The sequence below is a fragment of the Heloderma suspectum genome, chromosome 1, assembly GCF_057233095.1.
Source record: "Heloderma suspectum isolate Gila_16-S chromosome 1, 16-S_ref, whole genome shotgun sequence".
NCBI lineage: Eukaryota > Metazoa > Chordata > Lepidosauria > Squamata > Helodermatidae > Heloderma > Heloderma suspectum.
The window spans coordinates 424,448,932-424,466,414 of NC_139458.1; the positions used below are offsets into that span (position 1 = coordinate 424,448,932).

The 17,483-nt window shown below is 43.5% G+C and overlaps 1 protein-coding gene across 1 annotated transcript in view; it reads left to right on the plus strand.

Moving 5' to 3' along the window:
* Positions 1-372: 372 nt before the first annotated feature.
* The window catches only part of SPTBN1 (spectrin beta, non-erythrocytic 1), a 265,559-nt gene continuing 248,448 nt past the window's right edge, over positions 373-17,483 (plus strand). Inside the window, exon 1 of the mRNA XM_084829248.1 lies at positions 373-808. The gene's annotated coding sequence lies outside the window, so the exon portion shown is untranslated. The remainder of the gene's footprint in view (positions 809-17,483) is intronic.

Here is a 17,483-nt window from a genome sequence, read left to right on the forward strand (position 1 = left end):
GGCCTCACTTTCAGGGCTCCTGTTGTCTCCCTGCAGAGACGGAAGGAGGGAGAGAGGGGGAGATCCTGACTGTCTGCGGCGTGCGTATGACAGAGAAAGAGCGCGCGCGTCTCCCGGCATTGCTAGGCCCAGTCAGTCGCCTCGTCACGTTTTGAGGGTGGTCCCGTCCGATACAGGCAACGGCGGAGCGAGGGGGAGAGGGGGAGGAAAGCGCGCGAGAGAAGGGAGGGTCTCAGTCCGCTGCCATCGCCTTCACCTCGCGCCCTCCTTCGCCTGCTCCCCGCGCGTCCCTTTTCCCTTCCCCTCCCTTCGCTGCGTTTTGCGTCCTGCGCGCGCGCGCCTCCCGTGTAGTGCGCGCGCGCGGGCGCCTGTGTGTCGGACGGTGTGCGCGCGCGCCCGGGCGCGCGCATGTATACGAGCGTCCTCTCCCCGCCTCTTTTCGCTCCCCCTCTCTCAATCAGTGCAGCTGTTGCTGTGCGGGCATCGGAGGGGGGCCGGCCGGCTGGCGGCTGCGGATTCCTGGACTCTCCACTCCCTTTCCCTGCCGCTGCCATCCATTCGCTGTCCCGCTCCTGCTGTCGCCTTTCCCTCTGTCTCGGTCTGCCGCCCCCCTTCCTCACCAGCGCCCGCCAGCGAGGTGGCTGCTGCCGCCGCTGCCGCCGCTAGCTCTTGCTGCATCATCACCCCCCCACCCACCTCCTCCTCATCGCCGCCGCCACTGCTCAGAAAGGGAGCGCACCGCACTGCATACAAGGGCGAAGGAGATCGGCCCCCCACGCACACACCCCTTCCACTGCTGCGAGGCGAGGTAGGCTGTTTCTCTCTCCCTCCCCACCCAGCCGTGCATTGCAAAGAGCGTGCCAACCAGAGGGTCTTTCTTCCGGGGGGGGGGGACGGTGCCTGCCTGCCTGCCTCCTGGACTGATCCCTCGTCGACGGAGGGGGAAACGGGGCACAACGAATTGGGGAAGGGGTGTTGTTGGTTGTTGTATTTGTGTCTGGGTTTGATGGAGTCGCGTGGAGGAGGTTTGTGGCGGGGGCCGCGCAGCGGGAATGGGTCCTGGAGTGGGGTGGGGGGATTGACGGCAGCGTCTGTGGATGATCTCCCCTCTGCAGGGTCAAAGGGAGATCTGGAAACTCGCTCTCCCTTTAGTCGGTGTCATTGTGCCTGGCTCCGAGAGAGAGAGAGAGAGAGAGAGAGAGAGGGATGGATGGATGGATGTCTTCCGCAAAGGTTCCATCATAATATTGCTGCAGGATGGGGATTATCTCCCCCCCCCCCCCCCGGTAGTTGAAACTGAAGTCTTGCCTTGTAAAAGAAAGATGCGGATCCAGGTCCTGCGGACGGTGGAGAGAGAGAGAGGAGTAAGGAGTGTGTGAGAGGGGGATGAATGACATTCAGCAAGAAATAAAAGGGAATGCAGTCGCAACCACAGCAAGCAACCTGGGAGGCTCGCGTAAGGTTGCTGGTTCTCATAACGATCCGCGGGTTGCAAAACAGGCGTGGTCGGTTCTCTGGTATCTCTCTCCCCTCCTCCTCTCCCCTTTCCTGTCCCCCATCTCTTTGCGCCGAGTGGTTTGGAGGAGAGAGACTGGTCAATCTCTCTCCCCCCCCCCCCCCCCGTAATACATCAACAGGTTTGTGCAAATGGATATATTTTGGAAAGCGGAGGGGGAGATTTGTGCTAACTGGCTTATTCTTTCTGGTCATAATAATGTTTATTAAAAAGAGTCTCTTTCCCATGCCCCCGTCTCCTTTTCTAATCCGATTTGATTTGTATGGCTATAATAGATCTGGAGATAAATCCCCCCCCCCCTTTCATTGTACCTTCTCCCTTGGGAAGCTAGTTATTATTCTTGGAGGCATGAGTGTAGCTTGTGCATCAAGGGGAACGGAGAATATGTATGAAGGAAACAGACATGTCTACGTTATTTCACTTTTTGTCATGCGATTTCCCTTTCACCTCTCTCTCTCTCTTTGCCTGGGGAGAAATGATGCAGCACAATGCAGTGGCATATTGACAGACAACATTCCTCCTTTGCTTTCTGGAATATATTTTGCATGAATCTCTCTATGTCCCTCATGCGTTTTCACAGCCCCACCCCACATGAAATCTGGTCCAAATTTTCCTCCCCCCTTTCTCTTACCAACAGAGACATGATCACCACTGCTTTAACACTGCAAACCACTTCTATTCTCCTGGTTGTCATTATTATGCAGATATCTCTGTAGGGACCTTTGGAATTTTTTACTTATTCGCCCCTTTCCACCCCTCCTCTTTACTCTTGGTCTCTGTAATAATGAAGGAGTAATGTGATTGCAGTCCTGCAGCTCTAATGCGGTCAGATGGAGTCCAGCCTGCAGCTGTGAAACATTAATCTGATACTACAAAAGTAGCAGCATTAGGGAGGGGTTGCATTAGGCAGAATGTTGTTATAGATGGTGAGAGGCATTTCTGTTGCACTGGACAGTTCTGCAGGCCTCTGAAACCTGAGCTGAACAAGGAATAAAATGAAAGCTGGTTGTTGTGGGTAAAAAGTGCCCTTCCATATTGGAAAGGCGGCAGCGGGTTAATTTAATTCTCAGTTACTTGCCTTTTACTCAAAAGGAAATGGTCATTTCATCACCACTGGCCCCTGAAAGGCAGACTTCAAATTCTGGGTGACTTGATTTTAAAAATGGCATTTTGTGCAACTGATTGTCTACAAATATATCCATACACTTTCTTATATTTTTCTTATTTAAAATATATCATGCTCAAATCTGTTATTAAAAGAAGCCTACCATGGGTCAGACTTTTCTTACAATTTGATTATGGCTTCTGTCTGACAGCCGTACATTATGTGAGGAGGGGAGCATTTGGAAGAAATTAGCAAGTTGCATTTCTGCATTGAAAAGATGTTCCCTTCTCCCCAAATGGGTGGATTTCTGTTATTGTTGGAAGACTCACGTCGTTCTATTTCTCGTCACTTTTGGTGACCATTTTCTGGACTTGGGTGTGTGTTCAGGAAATCATACATCATTAAAATAATTACTTAATTAATCACCATAATAAAATTCATTGGCTTTAGTACATTCTGTATGCATGAAGACATTAGGTGCTTCCTCGCCAGACTTCTTTTTTTAATAATTGTGAGATAAAGCAGAGCGGCCAAGTCTTTGAAAGACAGACCCACTAACTGCTAAAAGCTGGTTTTTGGTTTGGACAAAGCTTGTCTACAACTTTTATATAAATGTGGAGGTATTTTTGCTGTTGTTTTTACAACAAGCATTGTAATACTGAATTCTTAACATTTGTATAATGCTTTCAAGTGTTCAAAGTGCTTCACATGCATTATCTAGTTGTAATCCTTACAACAGCCCTGTAAGGTAAGTCAGTGTCATTATCCCCCATATTGCAGATGTGGGGGGGCTGAGGCTGAGAGTGAGTGGCTTGCCTAAGGCCACCTAGTGAGTTCATGGCAGAGGCAAGATTCAAACCAGGGACTTCTTGATTTATACCTCACTCTCTTGGCTATTATGCTACACCACATCTTTGTATATCCAGAATATCTATATGCATATCTTGTATATCTAGAATGTATTGAATTGGCCTTTTTGCCATCTGATCTTCAAGATGCTAAAAAAAACCCAGTCTTGCACTTTTATTGTTTATGGTGGATTATAATGAAAGACAGATCCTGTATATCTCTCTAGACTGAGTAAATAAACACCCATTATTTTGTTGTAGGATTGTTCAGCATCACAAATATTGAATGAATAGACAAGATGTTTTTTTCTATTTCCTGAAACAAACTTTTCATGGTGATTTGAGATATTTGGGCGTAGCTGAGATGACTTCTTAAAAGGATTAATAAATGCCAGTGGCAGTATATCTCTGATGACCAGGTGCTAGGGCATCCTTCCCAACATGGTGCCTTCCAGATGTTTGGACTACAACTGCCATCAGCCCCAGCCAGCATGGCCTATGGACAGGAATTATGGGAATTATAATCCCATCATGCCCTCTCTGTAAGCTTTGTTTACGGCTTTTGGGTGACCACTGTCTGCAACAGAGCACTGTTTTAGATAGATCTCTTACCTGACTCAGCAGGGCAATTCTGTTTTTAAGTGCAGTTGTCATGGTTTCTCTTTTGGAAATTGATTAGTATAAAGCTTTGTTTTTCATCCCAGGTTATTTGTCTCAATTAGATGTAGCTTCTCAGTACAAGCACATCCTGAGTGACTGTATATATTGTGTATGTGGGCCGCAATGGCCACATAGATTTAAAGATGGCCTAGGTAATAGATTGTTTGTGCTTGTATTTTAAGAAATGGCATCAGTGTGATAGTGTCACAGGGGACACCAGCGTTTTGATTAAGAAACCAGGTGCAAATTCCCTGCTGAGAAAAACACTTGTATGTGCTGCGATATCTCTAGGGTGGGAGAAACAAGCCTGTAAAGGCAGCAGCAGTTCCCCGAATCAAGCAGAGAAGAGATCTTAGCACTTGCTTGAAAAAAAAAAGGGGGGGTAAACATGCCGCAGAACCAAGTGGTCAAGCCTTTCCTAGACTGCACCACTGCAGATGAAGGTGGTGGTTGGCATCTTTGAAAAACCACAACCCACTTCTCTTTGTCCTTGTGCTTAGAAAAATAGTATATCAAGGGGAAACCTGGACTGTCTGAACCCTCCTCTGACACACTAGTTTTCTACATGCACAGAATATTTTGTCAGAGAGGATTTAAATATACAACTCATCACCAGCTGCCTGAATGGTCCAGGAGAAGCTTTATGGCTTGATTTGGCTGCACATGTTAACGTGGCCTAATGTAAACTGACCAGTTATGGCATGAAGGGGATGTATTTGCCTAGGTTACAGAGATGCTCTTGTGACTAGAGCATGTGGCTTGGAGGTTGTGCGAACCAGCAGTCTTGATGAGCATGTTACAAACAATACTTTGTTGTCACAACATGATTTTGAGTTGTGCATTTCCGATCATGATGTTGAACTACATTTTTTTCAAAAAAAATCCTTGTCACTTTGTAATGTAAATTTGGACAGCAGAATAATAACACATCAATTTCAGTGGAGTAATCTGTCAAGCTGTGCGCTATCTAAAAAGATAAACATTTGTGCATGAAATAATCATAGCACTTCACATTTAGTTTTTTATATTAGTTTTATGGTTGCTTTTAGTGTTTTACTATGTTTTTATTTGATGCTTGTTTTTATCTTCTGAATACTTTTGGTAAACCACCTTGGTTGGCTTCAGAAAGACTGCATAGAAATATCGTAAATAAATAATTTCACTAATCTTTACAATAACCCTGTAAGGTAGATAGATCACTGTTATTATGCCCAGATTGCAGATGGAAAGATCAAGTCACAGCTCCAGGGAGTGCACTTTGGGGAGCTTCCCAATATTATTGCCCCCTGAATGTTGGGTTCCCCCCCCCCACAGCAGGCTTACTGGTGGCAGGCAGGTGGCAGCAGTCGTAGAAGCGGCAAGCAACCTGTCATTTTTAATTACCCACAATGCCTCAACACAGCATTTGCTCTCAGGCATTGTGGGGAATTTAAAATGACAGACAGCTTATGAGATACAACTAGTGCCATCAGATGAGCCAATGGCTGGGGAAAAGGTGGGTGGGAGGGCCAGGTAAGACAGTGGCACCAGTGGGGCCCTGCCAGGGTCTTTGAGCCACGGAAGCTGCCTGAGGGTGTCAGGTGCGGGCACCAGCCCTGTCTAGTCAGTTTATGGCAAAAAGAACTGAACAGGGAGCCATGCTGGCTGGGGATGATGGGAGTTGTAGTCCTACACACCTGGAGGTCACCAGGTTGGGGAAGGCTGATTTAGGGGAAGGAGGTAATAGTTGTGCTACTTTCAGTGTCTTCATCAAAATGCCACCCATGCATCCATGTCAGTAAAATTAGGAGTTCCACCCTTAAAGGTGGCCTAGGAATAATTTTGGAGAGAGAGAGAACTAAATTTTAAGTGATGTGCAGACTACACTCTGATTTTCAGGATCAGAAGAATAGTGAAGATGAGGCTATCATTGGATCTTTTCTTCTGGGAATCATATGAGCAAGTCACTTTCTCCTACTGATGTGTTTAGAAAATGGCTCAATGAGGTTATGGAAAATCCAGCGGAAGTCCCATGGGTGACCCAGCATGCATGCGTGTTCTCTCTCTCTCTCTCTCTCTCTCACACATACACACACATGCACGCACGCACGCACACACATACACACACACTCACGGAAAAATCAGTATTTGAAACCCATACATTCATTCTAAAATTTGCAGTTTCCTGCAACCAGCTGTTGCTGTTTTAGGGGGAAATCTTATAATAATTCCTTTTCTGCTTAAATTCTACGCTCTCGTTGTTTAAGAGAAATTTGTTTAAGGTAGTAAAGCAAAAATGTACCCTGTGCAGGAAAACATTTAGAACCAGGAAAACCATTAAAAGGCCCAGCTAAACCAAATCTTACAGGCCAACCACACTGTTTGGCTTTGCATCTACATCAGCCTGCCTCTGTGTTTACTTCTTCATCATCATTAATGTCATCATTATTACCGTTACTGTTATTATTATTGTTTATGATAACTGTCTTGAGGACCCATGTTGTAGAAAGGTGGGATACACATTACTGTAATAAATAAAATAAGTGATACTTTTTAACCAAGTGTACTCTTATTGAGGATCAGGCCAGGAAACTAGTTTATTTTCATACAGCCCTAAAATCTTCCTTCCTCATTACTACTCCCATTGTCCAGACAGCATGCTCTTAGATAACTCTTATTCCCATTTTACAGACAGGGAACTGACGCTCAAACAGCAGAGTGTGTGCTAAACAGAGATTTAAATTTAGGTTCTGAATAGGACTTGCTGCTGCATGGTCTTTAAGGTCACTTCCACATGATGGCCAACAGATTGGCTTTTTAACCAAAGGGATTAGGTAAATGCATAGATTATAGGTCTATCAGGAGAGTTTAGCTATGGTATGGTACCTTAATGGAACCTCCGTGATCAGAGGCAGTATAGCTCAGCCTACCCCGATGTGGTGCCTTCCAGATGTTTTGGACTGCAACTCCCATTAGCCCCAGCCAGCATGGCCAGTGGTCAGGGATGATGGGAGTTACAGTCCAAAACATCCGGAAGACACGATGTTGGGGAAGGCTGGTACGGCTCTTAGTGCAGGGGTGGGGAACATCAGCCCCAATTCGTCCCTCCAGGGGTCCCCAGTTGGCCATGCCCCTTTTGCCTTTGGCCCCACCCACCACTGGAATGCAGCCCCCAGAGAGTTTCTGTGAGATTGAATTTGCCCTCAGCCTGAAAGAGGTTCCCCAAGCCTTGTCTTAGTATACAGGAGCAAGGATAGGAAGCTGCCTTATACTGAGTCAGACCATGGTCCATCTAGCCCAGTATTGCCAGCGGCTCTCCAGGGTTTCAGGCAGGGTTTTTTCCTGCCCTACCTGTAGTTGCTGGGACCTTCTTTCACTGAGCCATGGCCCCTGCACTTGTAGGATGGGCTTCCTGTGACAAACGGGATATTTGTGAGCTTCATGTCGTACTTGTAAGCTTGCTTGGTTGGCCAACTGATGGTAACATACTGCTGGGCTAGGTGGCCTAATCCAGCATCAAAGTGCTTTTTTAAAAATGTCCTTAATTTAACCACATAATCGATTGTACTTTTTGTTCTTGTTGCCTTTCATCTTATTAAGAACGTAGGAAGCTGCCTTATTCTAATTCAGACTGTTGACCCACCTCAGCCAGGATTGTCTTCTCTGTCGGACCCCTGGGCCCCATCGATGCCTTTCTCTCTCTCTCTCTCTCTCTCTCTCTCTCTCCCCACTGATCTCTTTCAATGGCTGGTGGTTCCTAGCTGCAGAACACACCCTAGCTGCTTGGACGGGGACAATAGAGAGACATTTTGATGGCTGAAAGGAGACTTAGGTTTGGTTTTTTGTAGCAAGCTGGCAGGGGTGAAGATCCTCTGTCAGCCTGAGGGTCAAATTCAGTTTTGGAAAAACTCTTGGGGCTGCATTGCAGAGGTGGGCGGGGCCGAAGGCAAAAGGGTGGGGCCAAAATTTAAAAAAATATAAAAATGCCAGTATATTGCAGCTTAAAGCTACAGGGGTTGAGATGCCAGGGTGCCTTGAGTTATGGTCCCTGAATGCATCTACTCAATTCCAGACAGGCGGTACCTGGGATCACAGCCTTAACTTCTTCTTTTCCAAAATTAACCAAGGAAACCTCAAAATATCCATTTATTTGACATAATGCTTTGTAAAATGTCTGATTTATCACAGTGAGATTACTAAATGGATACATAGTGCAGCAGTTCAACCAGTTGTAACTTTAGGCTACAGTGTATTTGTGAGCGATGTCTGCTCAGCATTGTTTTACAGTGTGTCTTATAACCTGCTTACAAAACAGTCCTGCAAACTGGACACAAATAAAACTCGTCCCACAAGATGGATTGCTGGTATCTCGGTGCCAAACATTTCCCAATCCCTTTTCCTCTGAAAATGTTCCATGGATGCAGGCCCCGATCCTCAGATCTCCATCCCGCTTTTCCTGGAAGATATCCAAAGGAAATGAGGCCTTGGTTTGAAGAATTAAAAAAAAAAGCAAGGCCTTTCCACAATTAGGAACACATTTTATGTAAGGCAAGATTAGGCAAATGGAGGATCTGGCCATCAAAACCCCCCATGCAATGACTACTGGATTGAAATTATTTTTAATGAAGGGCCAAAAATCATCAGTTGGAGACAAATTACATGTTCTTACAATAGCTAAAAGTGTTACGACAGAGCCATCGTTACCCATAGTATGCACACTAATTTCTTTTGCCCCATTACCATCTGTGGACAAAGAGGTGGTGCAGGTTTTTGAAGCACTAAAAAAAGAAACCTGCAAAGTTTATTTGCTCAGAATCAACAATGAAAAGGAAAATGAGCGTAACTGGCAATAATGGCTCTACCACCTTCCGCAATTAAAGAACTATCATCTTCCTCCAGCTTTGTTCTCAGCTCCCTATTTCTGTGTGTGTGTGTGTGTGAGTGCGCGCACACACACGTGTGTTGGCTGTGGTGAAGGGGGAAAATATAAGAAAGACCAACCTTTCAGTGATATCACAAGGTTGAATAAAGCAAGAGTTGTCATGTATTTTGCAATTTTGGAATAATAATGTAGTAATAAGTGAAACAACAATGTAAATATCTGAGCTGGTAACTCAGAATCCATTGTAAATACAGGCTTATTCTCTAAATATTTGTATGTGCGCTGCCTTTTGCAAATACTGTGCACGAAGTAGCTTCCATTTGTTCCAGAGTTAAACTAGAAGCCATTCTGGAGCTACCTTCAGGGTAGATTTTTAATTACCTCTTGTAAATTGCCTCTAGACACTGCACTGAGGTTGGAAGCTTTGGAAGGTCTGATGGCCATTTTTGACCCTCCCCCCCCCACTTCAGGTTGCACTCCTGCTGCCATTGCCCTGCAGAATATTGCAGGGTGGCAATAGCATTTTTTTTTTTAACCAGTTTGCCATCAATTGAAAACTAGCTAAATTTGGCTATTTTAACATTCCGTAGCCATTTGCTGCTGATTTGGGGTGACAAATTGGTGATTTTTTCACCACTGCATATTTCAGTGGTGTAGCAATAGAGGGGGGCTGTGGGAGCTGCATTGGGGGCAGTGGGAAGGACATGTGGCTCATGGGGCATGTGTTGGCCACCCCTGGCATGCTTGGCAGTTCTCAGAGATAAAGGCAATTATTGTTTTTTGGTATAGAAACCAAGGAGCAAAATGTAATGGCTGCAGAGAAAATTAGATGAGAGTGAAATCAGTGGGATTAACTCACTCAACTGCGTGTTAAATTCTGTTGATTTCGTGGGACTGAAAGGCACATAGCCTTTTTCTGGTTTGCACCCAGTGTGTGTGCAAATCCTCAGATAAATGACTCCAGTATGATGGGTTTTGAAAGTCAAAGCATGAAATCTAAAATGGATGGGTTTTACTGTTGTCGCTGGGAAATGTCTAAACTGACCACTGCGGAGGTGGAAATTTGCACTGGTGCTGTTAAGAGGACTTTGTGACAAGTTGTGTTTGTCCAGTTCTGCTTTCATGATTTTGCTGAGGGTTCATGAAACATCCATCTTTAAAAGTACCAGTGTGGTTCATTGTGCACAACATCCCTCCTTACTTGTGTCTCCAGGATAAGAGTTTACTACATAATATCACACAAGTGTAGTCATGTACAATATGCCCAAAGCAACCATTTACAATCTTATTCTTATCACACATGTGGTTATTATTTGTTTTGTGTATTTTTATTCTTTCTCTCTGGTATGAGCTGTTGTGAATGTTGCTTTTCCAAAAAAGAAATGTGTATATAGAGAATGAAGAGTTGGGAGTGAGGTCTTTCCTTGGATGTAGAATGGCTCAGTCTCAATTGCCAGCATCTCAGGTTAAAAATTTTTCAGATAGCAGGGTTGAAAAAGATCCCTGCCCAACACATAAGCTGCATTTGCACATTGCACTAAATCATGGTTTCTTGCTTTAGCCATGAATTGTCTGGCAGACGAGCAAACAAACCACAGCTTGATTTCCCTATTTCTGGTTTGCTTCTCTCTCGCCCATTTTGCCAAACTTCAGAGTGATTTCATTTTGCTCTTGCTGGGGCATCTCTGTTTCATGGCAAGGAGCAGTGTAAAGAATCCAGCAATAAGCTACAGTTCTGGGTTCAGACATCATGACAAGCCATGGTTTAAACAAGCCAGATTTAGTAAGCCAGCAACAAACCTTAGCTCCTGTTTGTGGTTTGTAGCTGGTTAACAAACCATGGTTTGTTTGAGGAGATGGGTTTGGACACAACAACAAGCCAGATTTCAATAAACCCCACCATGGCCTAGCAAACCAAGCCATAGGAGAGCCACTGACAGTTAGCAGAGACAGTACTGCAGTCGATCGATCTGTGGACTAGCTTGGTATAAGACAGCTTTATGTTGTCATAAAGAGTTGCATCTGAACCAAGCAGGACTGAGGTGGGGAGGCCAGAGACTAAGGATGGGTGAGAAATTTGGTTCACATTTCAATGCGAACTGACCAAATTCGCACTGCCCAAACCTGAACACTTCCCAAACTTCAATAGTTTGCCATTGAAATCCATACATTTCTGAAGTTTCTGATGCAGTTTGTGAAAAACCAAATTGCATACTAAAAACATTTGAAACAGCACAAAAAATGTGTATATATTTTAAATGCACACAAAATGCATACATTTTAAAGATGTGCACAAAACAGTTTCTTCAATAGAAAAAGTGTTTGAAAAATGTGCACATTTTAAAATTTGTGCACAAAAATGCATATTTGTGTACAAAACGGACAGAAATGTATATTTGTCCAAAATGTGCATGAAAATATGACCCACACCCACCTGAAAATTGCAATCTGATGCAGAATTGGGATGGCATGACTTTAGCATTAGAAGAATGAGAACCTGAGTAAAATTGAGCTTGACAGATTTGCTGGTCCCTACAAGAGAGTATTAGGAAACGAGGGCTCTCAGTCCCATTGACTAGCAACCACTGCCAGACACAGGGGTATTAATGGATCCAGCCTTCTGGTTATCTGAACATTTTTGAGAGATCAGGTTGATCTTGGTGAAATAGCAGGGCATTTATAGTGGTGGCTCCATGCTAGAATATCCCCCTGAAAGAGGTTTACTGGAGGATATATTTGTCAGCTTTCCAAAGTAGGACCTACCTCTTTAGGAAAGAATTTGAAGGCTGTTAATCATTGAAGTCTTGGAGGGGTTGCTGCTCTTTTAGTAGATTATTTCTCCAAGTGTTTGTTGGTGGTTTTTTAAACAAGATTGTTCAATGTTTTGTCATGAGAGTCCCTGAATGCTGGAGAGTGAGGATTCAAATGCTTTTAAGAAAGAAAGAAAGAAAAAAGAAACAAACAAACAAAGAAGTACATGGCTCTATTGTGGGTGACGTAATTCTTTAGCTTGCTAAAGAAAGGTGGGAGTTCTGTTTTCTGTGAAAGAGAATGATTTATATACAGGGTTTTAATGACGAGAATGGAAAAATAGTTCAGTGGCCACCTGTAAGCATGACAGTTACAGTACATAGATGTGTTCTTCTTCCTGAGGGCAAATTAAAGTTGGAGAGTTATTGGAGATATGTTCTCTTAAGCCACAGAAACCTTCTTTGCTTAGATATAACAAGTTGGGACCTGTGAAAATTAATTTTAGTACATACGAAGAGCCCTGCTGGATCAGACCAAAGGTCCTTCTAGTCCAGCATTCTGTTTCCCACAGTGACCAACCAGATGCCTCTTTGCAAACTCCCAAGTGGGACATGAAGGTAACAGTCCTTTCCCAGTGTTGCCATCAGCACACTGCCTCTTATCCTGGGGGCAGCATATAGCCATCATGACAACTAGGCAGTAAGACTGGGGAGAAACAGTGATACGGTTTTTAAAAAATCATGAAATTGACCCAGTAATTTAGTATTATTATTTATTAATAATTATATACTGCTTAATATTTAAAAAATATCCAAGTGGTTCACATGCAGTATTAAAAATCACATTTAAATACAATATTGAAATACTATTTAAAGCAATTTCAGCTAAAACAGCAAAACAAATATATTTAAAATAACACTATTAAAAACAATTAAAAAAACTGCAACAATACAAAGAGATAGAAAAAGCAGTAAGATGGAGCAGCGTACAGTCAATTGCAGTTATCAACAAGCCAGAGAAAGCCTGGATGAACAAGTGCATTTTCAGGAGGTGTTTGCAGTGTACCACATTTTCTGCCTCCCAAACTGAAGGGGGAGGGTTTTCCAGTGGGAAACCACTGAGCCACCACTGAGAAGTGGTTTTGTGAAATGGCCTCTCTCCCAATTTTGCTTCTCTGAATCATTTTATGGATTCGTCAGTATGTTTATTATGATGTCAGTAGGGCTTATTTTTGATTAGATGAGCATAAGATTGTTCTGTTATTCTCTGTTCCTGCCATCTTGACTAAAAGGCATGGAACAATGTTTAATTTGTTGGGTCTGTATTTGAATATAGTATGCTTGTTTTAAAATAGGGTTGCATGGAATGGCACACCGAGACTTTGTATTTTAATAAGCCTGCTTCACTCACTGCCCCTTCTTTGGCGTAGTATTTAATACTACACCTCTCAGATGAAATAATCTACTGGAGGAACGATCTGCCACTGGGTAAACCTGTGTGTTTTTTCTGTAGATATTTGACTGCTATGCACCATAATGGCGGAGTCCAGTGAGTGGCAAAGGAGGCAGCCATTTTTTATCTTCCCAACATTCAAAATTCAATTTACCTGAATTCGAAAAGCACCTTAGAACAGACCTTTCCTGGGAAAACAAAATGGCAGCTGCTCCAATTCTCTCTCCCTCCCCGCCACAATTTCACCTCATTCCTGAAATATAACTAACAGAAAAGACCTGCTTTTGGGTTCAGTGAAATGGCTGAGAAAAGCTCTGTGTCAATTGGCACATCCCTAGAAGCCAATGATAGACTTCTCTTCCATTAAATGTTTAATTCCCCCTTAAAGCATGTCAGAGGGAAGGCAAGGCTGGGACAGTTCTCCCTAACATTTAGTTTTTTTATTTAGAGGAAGATTTCTTGAATGGAGAAGTATTCAGTCATGTAAGCCCCAACTTGGGAGTTTGAACTGGTACTGTCTAGATCAGGGCTGGTCTAAGATATTTTGCTCTCTGAGACAAAGGATAAAATGGCACCCATCCCATTCCACATACACAAACCAGCTAGAGAGATAAATTAATCTTGCTTCAACACTGCCAGTGGGACAGTGTTTTCCAACACACATGAGGACAGAAAGTTAGTTTAGGGGGTGCAGGACAGGCTGTATGTGGGCGGTTTTGTGAACTGCCCAGAGAGCTTCGGCTATTGGGCGGTATAGAAATAAATAAATAAATAAATAAATGTGTAGCGCCCACAGTTCTGTCCTCCAACACCTCTCTGCTGCCCTCTTGCCCCCAGCATCTGTTGCCTGAGGCAGCCGCCACACTCTGACTAATGGTAGGGCCAGCCCTGGCCTAGACACAGGTTTACCACCTGGTTCACACATAATGCTAATCCATGGTATGGGTTGTTGAATTCTGGGTAATCACATGGTGTGAATGCGATTGCGCTAACAAAGTATAGTTTGTTAACCATGAACAACCTGGAAAGAGAACCTATGGTTTGCTTTTGGGTTGTGAACTCTGTGTTGTTTAAACAATGGGTTCTTGTTATGTGTGAACCCAGAGCCACAGGCTGTTCATGGGTTGTTTTGTCAGGCTACAGAGGCAGCAGGCAAAAGCAGTAAAAAAAAACACCTAGCCACTACATGCCAGTACTACAGCACCGCAAAGGCATTTGGGATACAGGGAGGGAACAGCTAAAGGAGGAGGGAAACAACCTAGGGACTGAAAAAGCAAACCATGGTTTGTTCAATCATCTGCCAGATAAACCCTGGGTAGAGAAACAAACCGTGGGTTAAATAAACCATGGGGTTAAATAAACCATGGGATATTAACCATGGTTATATGTGAACCAGGCCTGTGAGAACTAGATGTCTGTGTACCAACAGCTTTTTGAGCATGCCTTAGAATCACCTGTTCACATCTGGATTTTTAATCAGTGAACTTGTTTTTCTAAACAAGGGTAATGCTGCTGTTATTCCAGTGATGTAATTTCTTCCACACATTCAGGAGGGGAAAGTCAGTTTATTAAAGATAAAACTGCAGTAAAAAATAAACAGAAACACAACCGAAACAGCATTACTTTAGAACTTGTGCTAGTCCTCAGTGTGCTTGTATCGGTTCTGGTGGATTACATTTTAATTTACTTCTGGCGAAAAAACAGGATAGAATCTCAGGCTATTTGCCTGTGAGCTACTCCTACTGAGGTTCCATGATTCTGTTCAAAATTTGGGATTATTGTTATCTATCTGAAGAACTTTCACTTATTAAAGCCACAAAAGGAAAAACAGGTTTTGGTCACAATGTGTTATTGCTGAAATTAAGCAGTAATGCTCTTAAATTGCAGCAGCATATATTTAAATAAGATATTAGGAAAAAGAACCAGGAAATGGAATGGCTTGCTTGAGGGAGTAATGGAATCTTCTATTGAGGTTTTTAATGTGTGCACCAGCAAAATCTATAGAAAACCACTGGCATACAATTACTATGTAGAGCATCCATACAAATTAGCTATAATTTTGGATGACTAATCTCATCAGTATTTTAAATTCACATTTGAATGAAAAGGCAGTTCCACTATAGAATGGGGAAATTCAAGAGCTTTTTTAGAGACCAATTAAACTTTTAAAAGATTAAACTTTTCATATATTAATCCTCTGTTTTTAGCAGATTGGTTAATTGAGGCTGCAGTCCTGTGCACACTTACATGCAGTGTCACTTATATCAGAGTAAAGATGCATAGGATTATGTTGCAACAAATAAATTAAATAAATCTGCATATTATTAAAACCTCAACTACACATCCTTTTGAGATCTTGTGACAGATACTTTAAAAGTTAGCAAACAAAAGCTTCCTCTGATTGTCAGAAGGAAAGGCTGTCCTTTAATAGTTGTTTTCATTGCATATTACACTACACCCCAGAACCAAAATATAAACAGGTGTGTCCTTAACTCTCAGCTCCTGTGATTGTAATTGATCCATTGATTTCCACTGATTAAAGCTGACTCTCATCAATTAATCAATCAAAGCTTTACTACAACTAGTGTCAATAGTAGCAGCAGCAGCTGCCACAGTACCACCATCACCACCACCAGAGATTTGGATGGTTATTCTCTCGGTTAAACTAGGTGTTGTCTACCCCAGGTTAAATTGATTAGAACTAAGATGCTAGAAGAAGGCTATTGACATGAACAGGGAAGAGGATTTCTCCCACTAATTTGAACCACAACTGCCCATTGATAGAAATCCCACAAACTCTGATTAGCTGCATTTGGACGATCATTCTCAGCTTATTAAGCTGAGAGATGCACTAGACATTTGCTCTTCCTGAGCCAGACCCCAAACTTGTTCTGTGCCTTGGCAAGTATCTGACATTAAGAACATAAGATGAACCCTACTGGACCAGACAAAAGACCTATCTAGGCCAGCATTCTGTTCCCACAGTGGCCAGAAAGCAGGACATGAATGCAATAGTACCCTTCCGCTCATGTTCCCCAGTAACTAAGATGGTAGCCATTAATAGCTTCAAGGCGCTATCCAAAAAAAGGCCTACAATTCCCAATATGCCCTAGCCAGCCATGGTGGCTGGGGCATGCTTGGAGTTGTAAGGCTTTTTTGTGTCTAAACATGCATAGGATTGCACCCTTATTCTCCATAAATTTGTCTAATCCCCTTTTAAAGCGATTGAAGTTGGTGGCATCACTACACTAAGGCCATAATGCGGAGGTTCCCCATTCAGCCCAAGAAGCTTTGTGTTCCCTCTGCAGGCCACACCCCCACTTCCCAAGCTCTGCCCCCTCTCCAAGCTCCCCCTCCCGGCTACCGTGGGGGTTGGGGAGAAAGTGGGGAGAGGAATCCCTGTGATTATTTCTACTCTGTGATCAGAGATAAGGCGAGGATTTCCTTGCGTGCTGCTCCTATTCCCAATTGGCCGCACCCCTGATGTCAGGGAGCATGGCCCTGACATCATTCAGTCTGTGGAAGTCATCTGGCCCCACACACCAAAATAATTCTCCACCCATACCATAATGCTTCAATTAGGTTTTAGTTTTGTTATGTAGACATGCCGTACATAGGAGCCTAGACCAGAGCTGATGGCCCTGATTTCAAGGGGGCTGTGAATCCATGCCACGTTTCAGTCAGAACCAGCCAGAACTCTAAGGGAGCTGTCCAAGGTGCTGAACCCTGTCCCCAAAACAATTCTTCAGTAAGTGTTTGTTTTTTCTAGCTGTGAAATACTGTTTTGCTAGCACACAGTCACACATTGTTAGAATTTCATCGCTAATCTCTGTCCCCAAAAGATATCCTACCCCTCCTACCCCCCTTTTTTTAAATGAAAGAGAATGGCTGGCGTGTAATATTGGTTAAGCGTTAGGGTCTGAGTCCTGTTTAGCCTCCCATCGGTACAAAACCAACCAAGAGTCTTGTGGCACCTTGAGATCAACATACTTATTACATCGAGGTCCTGTGTACTGGGCTTCTTTCTTTCTTTCTTTCTTTCTTTCTTTCTTTCTTTCTTTTATTATCCTGCTACACTTTCTCTGAATTTTCCTTCAATAAACAAATATCTAATTAAAGCATTTCAAGAGGAACTGTCACCGTTTTTGGCGGAAGGAATGCAACACAGCTATGTGTAGCATTGGGATCAAGCATTTCTAATTAATCATTGCATTTATAGCACCAATGGAACGCAGCGTGAGGTTAGCTGCGCTGGTTTGCTCTCAGAGGAAGCAAAGGCCAGACCCTTGG